The sequence below is a fragment of the Pipra filicauda genome, unplaced genomic scaffold, assembly GCF_003945595.2.
Source record: "Pipra filicauda isolate LSUMZ 115617 unplaced genomic scaffold, ASM394559v2 scaffold491_size440573_pilon, whole genome shotgun sequence".
In the NCBI taxonomy this organism is placed as follows: domain Eukaryota; kingdom Metazoa; phylum Chordata; class Aves; order Passeriformes; family Pipridae; genus Pipra; species Pipra filicauda.
The window spans coordinates 87,317-100,765 of NW_024104633.1; the positions used below are offsets into that span (position 1 = coordinate 87,317).

At 43.6% G+C, this 13,449-nt stretch overlaps 1 long non-coding RNA gene across 1 annotated transcript; it reads left to right on the forward strand.

The window, feature by feature from the left end:
- Positions 1–3,478: 3,478 nt before the first annotated feature.
- LOC120324317 lies at positions 3,479–4,612 on the forward strand. The gene is made up of 2 exons (XR_005565534.1): positions 3,479–3,579; positions 4,360–4,612. It is a non-coding gene; the product is annotated as an uncharacterized LOC120324317 (long non-coding RNA).
- The last annotated feature ends 8,837 nt before the right edge of the window (positions 4,613–13,449 follow it).

The following is a 13,449-nucleotide window of genomic DNA, read 5'->3' on the forward strand; positions in this document are numbered from 1 at the left end:
GTTCCCTTAATGCCAAAATACATGATGTTGCATGGATATCAACTGCTAATTTCCATCAAAATTGTCAAAAAAATTCTGGTTTTATATGATGATACCTTTCATATTTGCCTGTTGCTACTCATAGTGTTGATTTTAGTGCTTAAAAAAACCCTCCCCTCCAAAGTGAGTTGGAAGTTGTGCATCTGAAAATACACACTTTGGGAAGATGGCAACACTCCTGAGTTAAATGTCACAGAGAGCAGTGCCAAACGTCCTGCACAGCCAGGATTCCAAAAGGCAGGAAGGCTCAAGTGCAGCACAGAGGAGTCTCAGCCTGCTTGAGAATATCTAAGTAGGTTTGGAAATCAGATATTCAAGATATTTTGCACCTGTTTCCAGCTTGTTGCCTAATGTAGAATTTCATGTGGTACAAGGGAAGGGAGTGAAATAAATGTTCTTCTGTTGTCATTCTAATGTTGGTGGTGCACTTACCACCCCTGGAGGGGTCTGAGAACAGGCTGGATGTGGCACTCACTGCCAAGGTGAGGATCCCTCACAGATTGGACTTGATGGTCTCAGAGGTCTTTTCCAGCCCCAATGATTTTGGGATTCTCTTTGTTTCTCTGTCTCCCCCCTGTGCACCAGGTAAGCAGTGAGCAGGGCAGCACTTCGTTGTTTGTACCTGCACCTCGAGGAAATTGTGATCCTTTTCTGCACGTCTGGGTACCATTTGCATTGGGGTACTGGTTTCTGCAAAGACATCAAATGCCCTTGGATACTGTGAAAATGTAGGAAAACACTCAGTAGGAGAATGTGTAATGTGAGAAAATGTGTTGTTTGGTGAAAAACACAAATGTTCAGTTTTTATTTTGACATGAGAAAACAAACAAAAAACAACTTCTCAGGGAGGACATGGAGGGGCTGGAGCAGGTCCAGAGAAGAGCAAGAAGGCTGGAGAAGGGACTGAAGCACAAGTGCTGTGAGGAGAGGCTGAGGGAGCTGAGAGTGTTGAGGCTGGAGAAGAGGAGGCTCAGGGGAGACCTCCTGACTCTGCAACTCCCTGACAGGAGGGGGGAGCCGGGGGGGGTTGGGCTCTGCTCCCAGGAAGCAGCAGTAGGACAAGAGGGCTGGGTCTTCAGCTGTGCCAGGGGAGGGTTAGGTTGGATATTGGGAAGAAATTCTTTCCAGAGAGAGTGCTCAGCCATTGGAATGGGCTGCCCAGGGAGGAGGGGGTGGAGTCCCCGTCCCTGGAGGTGCTGAAGGTGAGAGTGGATGTGGCATCAGTGCCATGGGCTGGGAACCACAGCGGGGTTGGATCCAGGGTTGGACTTGATGATCTCAGACGTCTTTTTCAGCCTGGTTGATTCTATTCTATGATTTGAAAATTTTCGATACCTAAAGAAATCCAGTTTTTACTTTGAACTGAGCTGAACTGAGGAACCTCATGAGTTGTTTTTTTCCCAGTCTACCTTCATTCCATGGGACACCAAACTGTATTTTTGTATTGCTTCCAAAGTATTGTGACATTTTGTTTAGGTGACTGCTTACATTACACCAATTCTATATGCTGCTGTTAGTGTGGCTCGATTTCATCTTCCAGGAGAGAAGCATGGTTTACTTTTCATATTCAGCTCATTTGGTTTTTCAAGTGTCTTGTTTCATGTCCTTTAATACCTGGCTGTTAAGTGAGACTAGTACCCTGGACAGATAAGAGACTCCCTCTCCAGAGATGTTGGCTTTAATATTTCATGAGTTTCCAGAGGCAAAATCAAGGTGTAAAAAGGTGAGGTTTTCACAGGAGACAGTGCCCTATTTATCCAGAATAAAGATGGTAAGATAATGTTCTCCTGCTCAGAGGAACACAGGGCTGAGCTCCTGGCCAGGGGGTGTGAGCTGCCAGTGGGGCAGTTGGATGGTCACCAGGACTTCCTGGAGTCACTGCACTCCTGAAAGGGAAGTTTATGAGGAAACATTGAAATGAGCACAGGAATGTCCCTTCCACATTGTCTGAGGATGGCAAAACTGTAGAAGTTACCAGTCAGTGTCCCAAAACCTGGGAAAGGACTCGTGCTGTTAACAGAGGTTGCTGTAAAGCCTCAGGAAAGGAGGCACAGCTCTGTGAGAGTATAAGGGAAGGAGGGTCCTGCTGGGAGAGCATTTCTGAGGGCCTTGGGGATTATAGGGCTGAGGGGAAGTGATGGAAACATGGAGTAAATGCATTGAGAAAACAGATCTAAATGGAGGTTTGCAGTTGAAAAGCTTGATGTTGGAGGGTCAGGACCTGTGCATATCTTCCAGCTACCTGGAAAAAGCAGCCTGTTACCTTGTTTTAATTGGCAAGTGGTCCCAGCATTGAATTCACATCACTCCTGGAAGTGAGATCTGATCCAGATTAGTATCAGAGTGTGCTAAAGCTGGCTAAGAGCTCAAATCTCATTTAGAGATTGCCTTCATGTTCTCTTAAAATGTCATATCACTCAATTGTTATGTTTTTTTCCCAGGTGCTGGAGACTATAAAACACACTAGATGCCTTTTCAGTAATGTGAAAAGTATTTTTTTTTCCCTCAAGATTATACTGCACAGGGAAAACATTGGAGTTGAAAAGAATTTTTAGTAGGAGTACATGAGCCCGCCACAAATAGGATGAAGGAAAATAAAACAAAATGGATTTATAAACCATAAAAGCACTGTCAGCTTTTCAGAATGCTAGTGCTTGCTGCTGCTTTTAAAGCTGTACATGGCTTTTTCTTAGTTCTTCTTGGTTCTGGTGCTCTGTGTTCCTGACAGTGCCTTGAATAGTGAGTGATGATAATCTGCCCTGTACCCCTACAAGGGTGTTGTGGCTGCTCCTTGGGGATTTATTGGAGTGACTTGAACAGGTTTATTCAAGGACGAACTTGGCTTGTCTTGAGAGTATAGAAGGTTTTATTATTGCATGGACAAGTTGGCTAAATCCCTTTCCTGTGGGCAGGTTTTCTTAGCTTCCCAACTGTGGAAGATACAAGGGATGAACAAATTAGGGAGCTGAACTGCAAACTTCTGTCACTAATAAGAATGATAGTAAAGCAGGTGTCATGTTGGGAAGATGACTCCGAAAGAACATAAAACCTGTCTGCTAAGTTGCTTTGCCCTTTTGCCATGTTCTCTCTGGCATGGAGCAGGATGAAGGAGGATGTTCGGCAGGAATAGGTGTGCCCTGTCAGCAAATGGTCCATGCTGTGGCCTCCCCCCAAGTCTCCCCATGCTCTCCATGGCAGAGGAAGCACAGCTGGCTGTAGCCTGCAGAATTGACAGCTCCAGGCTGCTCACTGTGCCCTGGGGAGGGGGATCAGAGCAGGACAGATCAGTCGGTGCCATGGAAGGTTGAGGGGTTTTAGAGTACTGTTTTTTAGGATGCAACTTTAAGGGAATCCATCCAGTTATAGAGTGTCGGCACCTCACAGAGGTGTCCCACCTCACAGAGGTGGGAGATGCACTGTTGGAGTTGTTCCAGTCACCCTGGTGTGTCACCATACTCAAACCCCTCCCAGGACCAGCCCTTTGCCAACTTGCTCTGCTGTGTTTGAGGGGAAGCCGTGTGAGGACACTGAGGGCACTTGGTGTGTTCAGCTGGAGCAGAGGAGACTGAGGGGAGAGCTCAGTGCAGTTCCAATTCCTGGGCAGGGGCAGAGGAGGGGCAGGGACTGAGCTCTGCTCTGGGGGGACCAGGGACAGCAGCCAGGGAATGGCTGGAGCTGTGTCAGGGCAGGCTCAGGTTGGATCTCAGCCAAAGGTTCTTCCCCCAGAGGCTGGTTGGGCACTGCCCAGGCTCCCCAGGGCAGTGGGCACAGCCCCAAGGCTGCCAGAGCTCCAGGAGGGTTTGGATGATCCTCTGGGGCACAGGGAGTGACTCTGGGGATGGGCCTGTGCAGGGCCAGGGGTTGGACTGATGATCCTTGGGGGTCCCTCCCAACTCATCCCATTCTGTGATTCTGTGTTACTTGGCTAATCCACCACAGTAACAGTCCATGAAGCTGTTCGAAGGCTTGTAAAAGAGCTGGATTTATGTATTTTCTCAGGTAGGGCTTCCCCTTGTCTCCCTCCCAGGCTGGCCAGGCTGTTAGTGCAGGCAGGAGAGGAGGCAGCAGGGTGAGGGGAGTAACTTAGCCCTGCCAGACTGTCCCTTCAGATTGTCCTTGCCTCCCAGCCCAGCCACAGACACCTCAGCCTCGGGCTCTATACAGCCCTTGCCCTTACAGAAAGCACTTAAAGTCCTCAGGAGCTCATCCACTACCAGATCTGACACACTCAGAGCTCTCTGGAGAAGCTGGTTCAGAGGTGGAGCTTCTCTTTTGTTTCTCTTCACTTCAGTGAGCAACTTTCTTCTCTTTATTCTGTAGTGTGACCTCTGCTTTCCCTGCAGTTTTATCCAGGAGATCTCACTTCACAGCGCTGGTGACATCTGAAGTGCTCAGCAACATATGGAAATTAAGAACAATCCTGAATTGCAACATTTTCTACCTTTCACTCCCCCAAGGCTGCTGGAAGCCACATTGCTCATTGTTTCAGCTGTGTGCAAGTGTTAGAATTCAAACTGCTAATCAAAAGCAATCGTTAAAGACAGAGATGGATTAAAACTAGTTTAATAAATAACATTATGTTGTTCTTTTTAGCCGAGCAACCAAGTCATCACATTAATCTTTGGAGGCTGGGGGGCAGCACCATTCATTAGAAGTGCAGTTCTGGTGAGAGTTCTTGTGTGGTATTCTTTTGTTTATTTCGGTGGGTTTCTTGGGTTCATTTTGTTTGGTTTTTTATAAAACTGACCAGAAAACTATGGGCTTCTAAACCAGCTGAGTAGTAACAGAGATTCCACACAGCAGATGCACCGGTTTGCAGTGAGTGATGTGTTTCAGAGCCTGTAAGATGTACCATCTCCTGGAAAATCTTTTTGCTGCCTCCCAGCTTGCCAGCAAGGTCCATGTCACAGCTGTTTCTGTTAAATATGTACTTGGAAAAAATGCTTTTACATTTGATTGCACATTTAAATTCCAGAAAGTATCTAGATTTTCCCCTTTCCTGTTTGTATTTTATTAGTGCCTGATGTGGTACCACACACAAATGTGTCCTTGAGTTTTGGGTTGTGTGCACTGATGTTGTGCTTTACCCAGGGTAAGTTCTCCTGAGCCACTCCAGAACCAAGCAGGAGGTTAATCACACCCTCATTAGCTTCAAAGAGAACTACACATCATTTTTTTCTTCCTGCTCTGGCTGGAGATTTAGTTTGGCTTAAAGGGAACAGAGCCGATGCTAATGAGAATACATTGCCTTGATTTGCATATTAGATGAGATAAATATTGAGTCAATTTACACCTAGGATGGATTTTATTGCAATCTGCATTTTCCACAGTTCTATTCAGTGTATTTTACACACCAGCTGTGTACAGTTTGGAGGAATAATGTGAAAGTATATTATTTTGATGGTGGAAACAAAAGCTGGATTGTTTCTGTTGTTTAGATTGGTTTGTGTTTGGCTTTGAAAATCTTAACAATAATTTCAAAGACTTTATACTCCTGCCCTCCTCTGTGAGCAAGGGCCTACACCCAGTGAGTCCTGGGAGTGCAGAACCTTCATCCCAAGTGCATCCCTGGAAGCTGTGCAGGGACCTGCTCCCCCTGGTTACCAACCAGGCTAAGAAAGCTCAGAGATGATGTGTGGACTGTGCTTCTCTTCTGTCTGGGAGGGATTGCAGGAGCAAAATGAAAATAAAACCACAAAAACTTAAATTGTTTGAATCCTGTGTTCTTGAAAGACAAAGCAGAGGAATGTTCAACATCTGAAGCACCAAAACTGGGTTTTGTGATGACTCACAAGGATAGAACATGTTGTGCCAAAAACATCCGTTCTGGAAGACAAAACACTCATGTAGAGCCACTTAAATTATTTCAAATAATGTAAATGGTTTGAAAGAACTCAAAGAATTTGCAAAAAAGAACAAAAGGTGCTCTGGATGTTTTAGAATTTTCTGCTTCCTCTGTTTTGTCTCTCCAGCTGCATTTCCTCATTACAGATGTGAGAAGCATCTTTGCAAATCTTACTGACATAATTTCATTCTCTGATTCTTTTCTGATTATAATCCTTTCTATTTTTTTTTTTTTTGAGAAAGGGAATGTGTTTTCTTGTGTAGCACAGAGCTACACAAATCCAGCTTAATATCACCTGTGTGTCCACACACATTAATCATATTGTGAAACAACACTTTATTAAATAACTTAAATTTTCAGCTGTTTTGCAAAATGCTGGCATATTGTCACACTCTTTGACTTTTGTACTTGTCCACTACAATAAATGTTTGAAATTGCAAATGTGTCAAAAGCCTACTATTAATAAAAACATTGTGTTCTAAAGTGTAGCAGCGCTGGGTGTTCTTTTCTACATTTTATAGTAACAACTCAATTTACTGTGGGAAACAGCTTTAACATCAATTTGGGATTAGAACTGTGAAAAATACATGTATAGTCTTAGATCATCCTCATTGTATTTTCTCTGTTTAGTTAGTGATGCCCAAATCTGATCACAGTCATCAAGGTTGGAAGAGACCTTCAAGATCATCCAGTCCCACCATCAACCAGCAGCACCACAATCACCCCTGAACCACATCCCCAAGGGTCACATCCAGACACCTCTGGGACACTTGCAGAGATGGTGACACAACCTCCCTGGGCAACTCACTGCAATGCCTGACCACTCTTGTAGTGAAAAAATAGCTGAGATCTTGGAGGAGCAGCTCTGGGATTGCAGCTCCTGCTGTCTGTGAATCAACAGCAGCGTCACACCTTTGTCCACGTGCCTCTGACCTGCCCCAGCCCTGTGCTCTCTGCTGAAGCACCGCTGGGCAACCCCCCTGCAGCCCCCCGGGCTGGGCCAGAGGGGCTGGAGAGCAGCCAGGCAGGAAGGGAGCTGGGAGTGGGGATGGACAGGGAGCTGAACAGGAGCCAGAGTGTGCCCAGGGGGCCAAGAAGGCCAATGGATCCTGGCCTGGCTCAGGAACAGTGTGGCAGCAGGAGCAGGGCAGAGATTCTTTGTCTGGACTGAGCACTGGTGAGGCCACCCCTGGAGTGCTGTGTCCAGCTCTGGGCCCTCAGCTCAGGAAGGACATGGAGGGGCTGGAGCAGGGCCAGGGAAGAGCAACGAGGCTGGGGAAGGGACTGGAGCACAAGTGCTGTGAGGAGAGGCTGAGGGAGCTGGGGGGGCTCAGCCTGGAGAAGAGGAGGCTCAGGGGAGACCTCCTCACTCTCTGCAACTCCCTGACAGGAGGGGGGAGCCGGGGGGGTCGGGCTCTGCTCCCAGGAAGCAGCAGTAGGACAAGAGGGCTGGGTCTTCAGCTGTGCCAGGGGAGGTTTAGGTTGGATATTGGGAAGAAATTTTTTCCAGAGAGAGTGATCAGCCACTGGAATGGGCTGCCCAGGGATTTGGCATCAGTGCCATGGGCTGGGAACCACGGCAGGGTTGGATCAAGGGTTGGACTTGATGATCTCAGAGGTCTTTTCCAACCTGGTTGATTCTATATTCTATATTCTATATTCTATATTCTATATTCTATATTCTATATTCTATATTCTATATTCTATATTCTATATTCTATATTCTATATTCTATATTCTATTCTATATTCTTCATATACTGTTATATCTCCAGGGACTCCTATTGGCAACTCCTTGCTCCTCAGTCTGTATTTGTGCAGTTAAATGGTACCAGAGTGTAGCATTTTGAACCTCTTTTGAGTTGTGTTCCACTCTTTCCCACTGTTTCTCCCTTTTTAAGGATATTACCATGGCAGCCTGCCCTGTTCTCCTGACCAGGGGTACAAATGTAAACTGAATTAATGTTCTCAGCTGTCCTGGTGCTACTGGTTCACCTGGGAAGAACATCTCTACAAAAACTCAAGCTTGAAGAGATTTACATATTCTGAGTCTTGTTCTGAAAAAAAGGGAAAGTTTCACTGGTCAGTTAAAAGCTGTGTTTCATCACTAAGCTGATGATAGTGGCACCTCTGTGTCCCTGGGGGGTATTTATTGAGTATCTGGGTCTGACAGCAGAGGTTCCAGCGGAATAATGGAATATTGTATAGATTCTTCTCCAGTTGTTATAAATACAGTAACTATGCTTTAACTAGGTATTATGATATTCTTACAGTAAAATTAAGAAATTTTAAACATTAATTTGAAAAGCATTATGTCTTTAACAAGGAGCTCTCAAGAAGACAACTTGCCCCCTTTGAAATGTTAAACTAACAAAAGGAGTGCTTACAAATCTTAAACCTCATAAGGCAGTGTTGGGGAAAGGATATTTTTAATATTTGCCATTATTTAATTTTTTCTTCTTGAAATTTTTCCTACATTTTCTTTACATAAACAACCTCAGAGAAATATAACAAAACCTTCCTCAGAGATGAAAGTTTGTCTTTGAAATTAATGGACCATAATGGTGCTTTCTTTTTTTTCCCTCTGTTCTATTGAAAAAATACCTGTTATTCTTTTAGAATTGCCACTAGAATCAGTTACTCATAAACACATATTTAACTAAGTTTTAGGAGAGGTGATTTGGAAATCATAGTACTAAAAGATCTTGAAAAAATATGTAACCTTTTTCCAATTCAGATGAACATCTCTGCTACCACATCACCTTAGAGACTGTGATGTTCTCCCCAGGGATGATTTTCCAGCTTTGCTCCAGAGTAGTTTCTATGTCCCCACAGCCTTCCTTTGTAAGAGAAAGAGGCGGTTTTGTCTTGTACTTTCTCCCTTTACTGCCATCTGAGCAGATAAAAATTAACCTGTCTGAACCGCGTAATAGCAGAAGCTGTCATTGTGTGCTTGTGCAAAGAATAATTTAAGAGGTTGCTTATGGAGCCTTTACAGAAAGGGAAAAATATTTCCAAGTCTCAGCAAAATCTTTTAAAACAAATACATCTGCATTTGGGATGATTCAGAGGATAGCATGTGAAATAAATCAGGTGTAAAGGCTATAACAAGCATCATAAAAGATTCAGAAAGGTATTGAGTTGGTCTGGATGAAAAGAAAACAAACATAAATCACTAGGCTTCAATTAATGTTGTGTCAGGTTTGTTTCTGGGTTGGTTTTTTTCCTCGTTAATAATGTTCACTGAAAAAAGCATCAAGTTAAAAAGGGACATGGGGAATTTTTCCAGGCTGCATCACAGATGTCACAGATGTCCCAGGCTATCAGGGACAGCTGAGAGTGATGGGACAGACAGTGGTAATATCTTTATGTAGCTTTTATGGAGCTCCCTGTTCCCTAATGCACTTTCCCTTCTAAAGCACAACTGGCCAATGCTTTAAACTCATCCTTTATGATGTGGCTTAGTTCAGCAAGCAGCAGTCTAAAGTCTTAAAAATGTATATATTACTATAATAGATCTATGTGCTATTATTAGACCTTTAGGAGCAATTCAAATCTATTTTTAATTTTTAAATGAAATAAAGTGTAAACCTTGTTGGTCAGATTGTTGCCCTGATGTTGACTCCTTTTGCTCCATCATAGCAAATGAAAGAACAGTAATTTGAGTTTTATGGTTTTGAACTTTGTGATTATCAATGCAATCACTTTACTGTAATTTTTCAGAATAGTTTCCTGGAAAACTATTTGGATTTTAACTGGAAATTGAAACAACTGAAAAAAAATATAATTTTTTGTTTGTTTTTTCAAAGTAGTTATTGCTAGACTGGATTTCCACAGAGAAGGTTGCATCTTTATAGCTTTCAGTGATGTACTGCTTTAAGAAATTGATGTATGCCTATGTACTCTTTAAAAAGAATTTTAAAAAAGGAACAGCCTTTGAATTTGATAAAAGCTGACTGTAAAAATAAAAGCTATTGAATATGAAAAGGATAGAGAAAGAATCAGAGTGGTGACAGGTTATAAAGTGAAATGGTTATTGAGTAAGGCTCATTTTAAATGCTTGTATTAAATTTTAAAGGAATTAAATGATCATATATTAATTATCCCCATCAATTGAAAATATGAGCTGAGGACATGGAAAATGGCAGTCAACTCGTGATTGCTTTTCTTTCTGTCTCTAACAAAGCAAAGCTCAAAAAAACTTCTGCAGTTTGTCATTTAAAAATTAAGTCCTTAAGGATTAAAGAAAGTTGCAGTGATGCAGAGCAAAATGTTTCCACATAACTCTGTGTAACAGCCCAGCTTGGCCTGGTGGGGAGAGATGCACCCAGTCCCTGAACATGCAGGGACAGACCAGCCTTGTTTGTTTGTTGCCTCTTGCTTGTGAAGGTTAATAACTGCAGTGTTTACACTGAACTTTTAATTAAGGTGTCTTTGATTCCCCAGATTTCTCTTTAACTAAGATTCAGTGTCTTTGTGCCTCGTGAACCATGCCAGCTGTAGAAATAGTCCTTATGCTTTGTCACCGCTCTCCTGAAACTTAATATTTTCAGTTTTGTTTCTTTCTAAATATCCAAGTGCCTGAAGCAGCAGACGAGGAAAAGCTGGCACAGCAATCTCCCTCAAAATTCTCTCATTGCTGTGTCTTTTTCACATTTTAAAAATTAAGAGATAAAAAGACCCCCCTCAGCCAGGAGAATAAAAACCCGTCCTTCTTTATTAACCTCTTGAGTTTGAATAAAAGATAACAATCTAGGAAACACAAGGAAACAAATATGTGCAGTTCTCTCTCAGCCCTGCGTTCTAACAGAGAAGAGAAGAGAAGAGCAGGCATAGCCCTTTGATTCTAGACTGGTGCTCATAAGATATCTCCTTATCAGTGTAAGAAGCTGAATCCCAAAATGCATTTTCTCCGGCTGTAACTGGGCAGGGATTTGCTTTGGCAAGAGAGAGGGACAGAAAAAGGCAAAAAACCACCAAACCCAGCATTTTTCTGGGGTTTGAGGAATGAGGATAATAGATAATACAAAACTAGGAAAGTGGAATGTTTAGTAGTAATGTCTATGAAGATGAGAATATCACTGTATATTATGTAAAAGCAGAGGGTGGAGAATTTAATATTTGACGTGGTAGGGACTGGCTGGCCCCATGTGTTAAAGAGCAAACACTGAGGAAACTGGAGGTCAAGGACAGAGGTGTACAAAGCAATGCAAACCAGTTCAGGATAGATAGATCTGCTCTCCTAGGTAAGGCAGAAGCTTTCTGGGTGTAAACTTCTGATCTGCTTATGTCTGAGGAGCTGTTTGCTGTGCACTGTGGAAAAATGTTAGTTAAGCTGACTAGTTCTAAATGCTAAATTCAGAGATAGCTGAGAGTGTGAGCCAGGGAGAACTCTCTGGATAAAAGAAGAATAGTCACAGAGTTCTTGAAATAAAGGGCTTGGGATCACACAAATGCTTTCCACAGTGGGAACAAGGTAGAGAAGTTTGCTGGTGGTAAAGTTGAAATCATCAACAGAGAGAACTGGAGAATTGTGTAGGAGGAAAAAGTTGTCTGGAGATTGAAAGAATTCCTAGGATCAAATTATTGATACAAAGCGCAGGGTTGTGCTTTGTGGTGTAACTAAAGAATCTGTGCTCTGTGTGGGAGCGACAGAGATGGAACAGTCGGGTGTGTTTGGTGGTTCCAGGATGGCCACGGCCACTGAGCTGTGGTAGGAAAGGAATGTTGAATCCTCTGTTGTACTGGGGGAGGTGTCTCCAGGAGAGAGATTTGACACCGTTGTAAAAGGCATTGCTGAGATGCTATTTGGAGTGATGTATAAAATACCATGTTTCATACACAGAAAGTGTGTCAGCCTCGGAAAAGAAGTCACAGAATTACAGAATGTGCTGAGTTGGAAGAGACCCACAAGGATCATCCAGTCCAGCTCCTGGCCCTGCACAGGCCCATCCCCAGGAGTCACCCCCTGTGCCCCAGAGGATCATCCAAACCCTCCTGGAGCTCTGGCAGCCTTGGGGCTGTGCCCACTGCCCTGGGGAGCCTGGGCAGTGCCCAACCAGCCTCTGGGGGAAGAACCTTTGGCTGAGATCCAACCTGAGCTTGCCCTGACACAGCTCCAGCCATTCCCTGGCTGCTGTCCCTGGTCCCCCCAGAGCAGAGCTCAGTCCCTGCCCCTCCTCTGCCCCTGCCCAGGAATTGGAACTGCACTGAGCTCTCCCCTCAGTCTCCTCTGCTCCAGCTGAACACACCAAGTGCCCTCAGTGTCCTCACACGCCTTCAGATCAAGGCCCTTCCCCATCCTTGTGACCTCCTTTGGACACTCTCTAGTGGCTTCAGATCTTTTTTATACTGGGCCTCCCAAAACTGCCACAATATGCCTATTTTAAAGAGTAAACTTGACCTATATAATGTTTTTAACTTAGACAAAGAATTGCCCTTTGGCCTCGGTGTCACACCCAGAGCCAGCTGTGAGCTCAGTGGAACGGATCTTTGAGGGAGAGTCAGGCCCAGGGTGTTCCTGGGTGGGATGGGTTCCTGTGAGTGTTCTGCAGAGGGAATCGGGCTGGCTGGGCTGGGGGCTCTGCCCGTGGTGGCACAGGCCTGGGACACCAGAGCCTGGGAGGTGTCACATTTTACACATGCTGAAATCAAAATAAAAAGGTGGACTAAATAAAACAGTACTAAATATTCCAGTCACACCATGCACTGGAAGGAAGGGCAAATATATTTTGTCTGGTTAAGATAATCTCAGAAAATCTCATGGGGAGGGAAGTTCACAAACTCTACCATGGTCATATATGGCCCAGACAAGGAACAAAGCTGAAAGGTTTCCAGTGCCGATCCTTTCTCCAGAACTTGTATCCCCTCAAAAGGATCAAAATTAATTGAGCTATCTGACAAATAACTGCAGCTGTGAATTAAATGGGTTCTCTGCTTTTTGTTGTCTTGGGTTCTTTTTCTTTTCTTATAGTGGAGGAATTGGTATTTTGAAAAGATTTTGTCTTCCTTAATTGTCACTGAATTTGTCATGTTGCCAGTTGCAATCTCAGCAAAAAAATTTTTGGATGAAGGAAATGTAGTGAAAACAGTCTGCATATTGAAAGCAGTTAAATAAAAGTTTTATCTAAAAAGAAAATATTCCTTTTGTTTGCCAGGCTTACTAAGCTCTGTGAGCTTTTACCTAGATTTGAAATTTATTATTATTATTGTTGTCATTGTCACCATTATTATTATAAACAATTCCAGGTTCCTGTATTGAAACTCAAATTTTCTTGCCATAGGCCAGTTCTGGTTATAAAACACATTTCTTTTTATGTGCTCCCAAATGCCTCATGCCATGGCTTTTCTAATGCAGTAAAGTGGGAGAGTAGCCCAGGGATTTACTCATCATGTTTAATGTCAAGAGAAGTATTTCCTTTAGGTCTCCCGTCACTGTCAGCAACAAAGAAGCAAGTGAGAAGCTCTGTAGCTCCTCTCCTCTCTGCCACATCTGCAGCAGACAAAATTCTAAAGCCCTCAATTCCCAGTCAGGAATGAGCTATAAAAACAATGTGTCAGAAATGA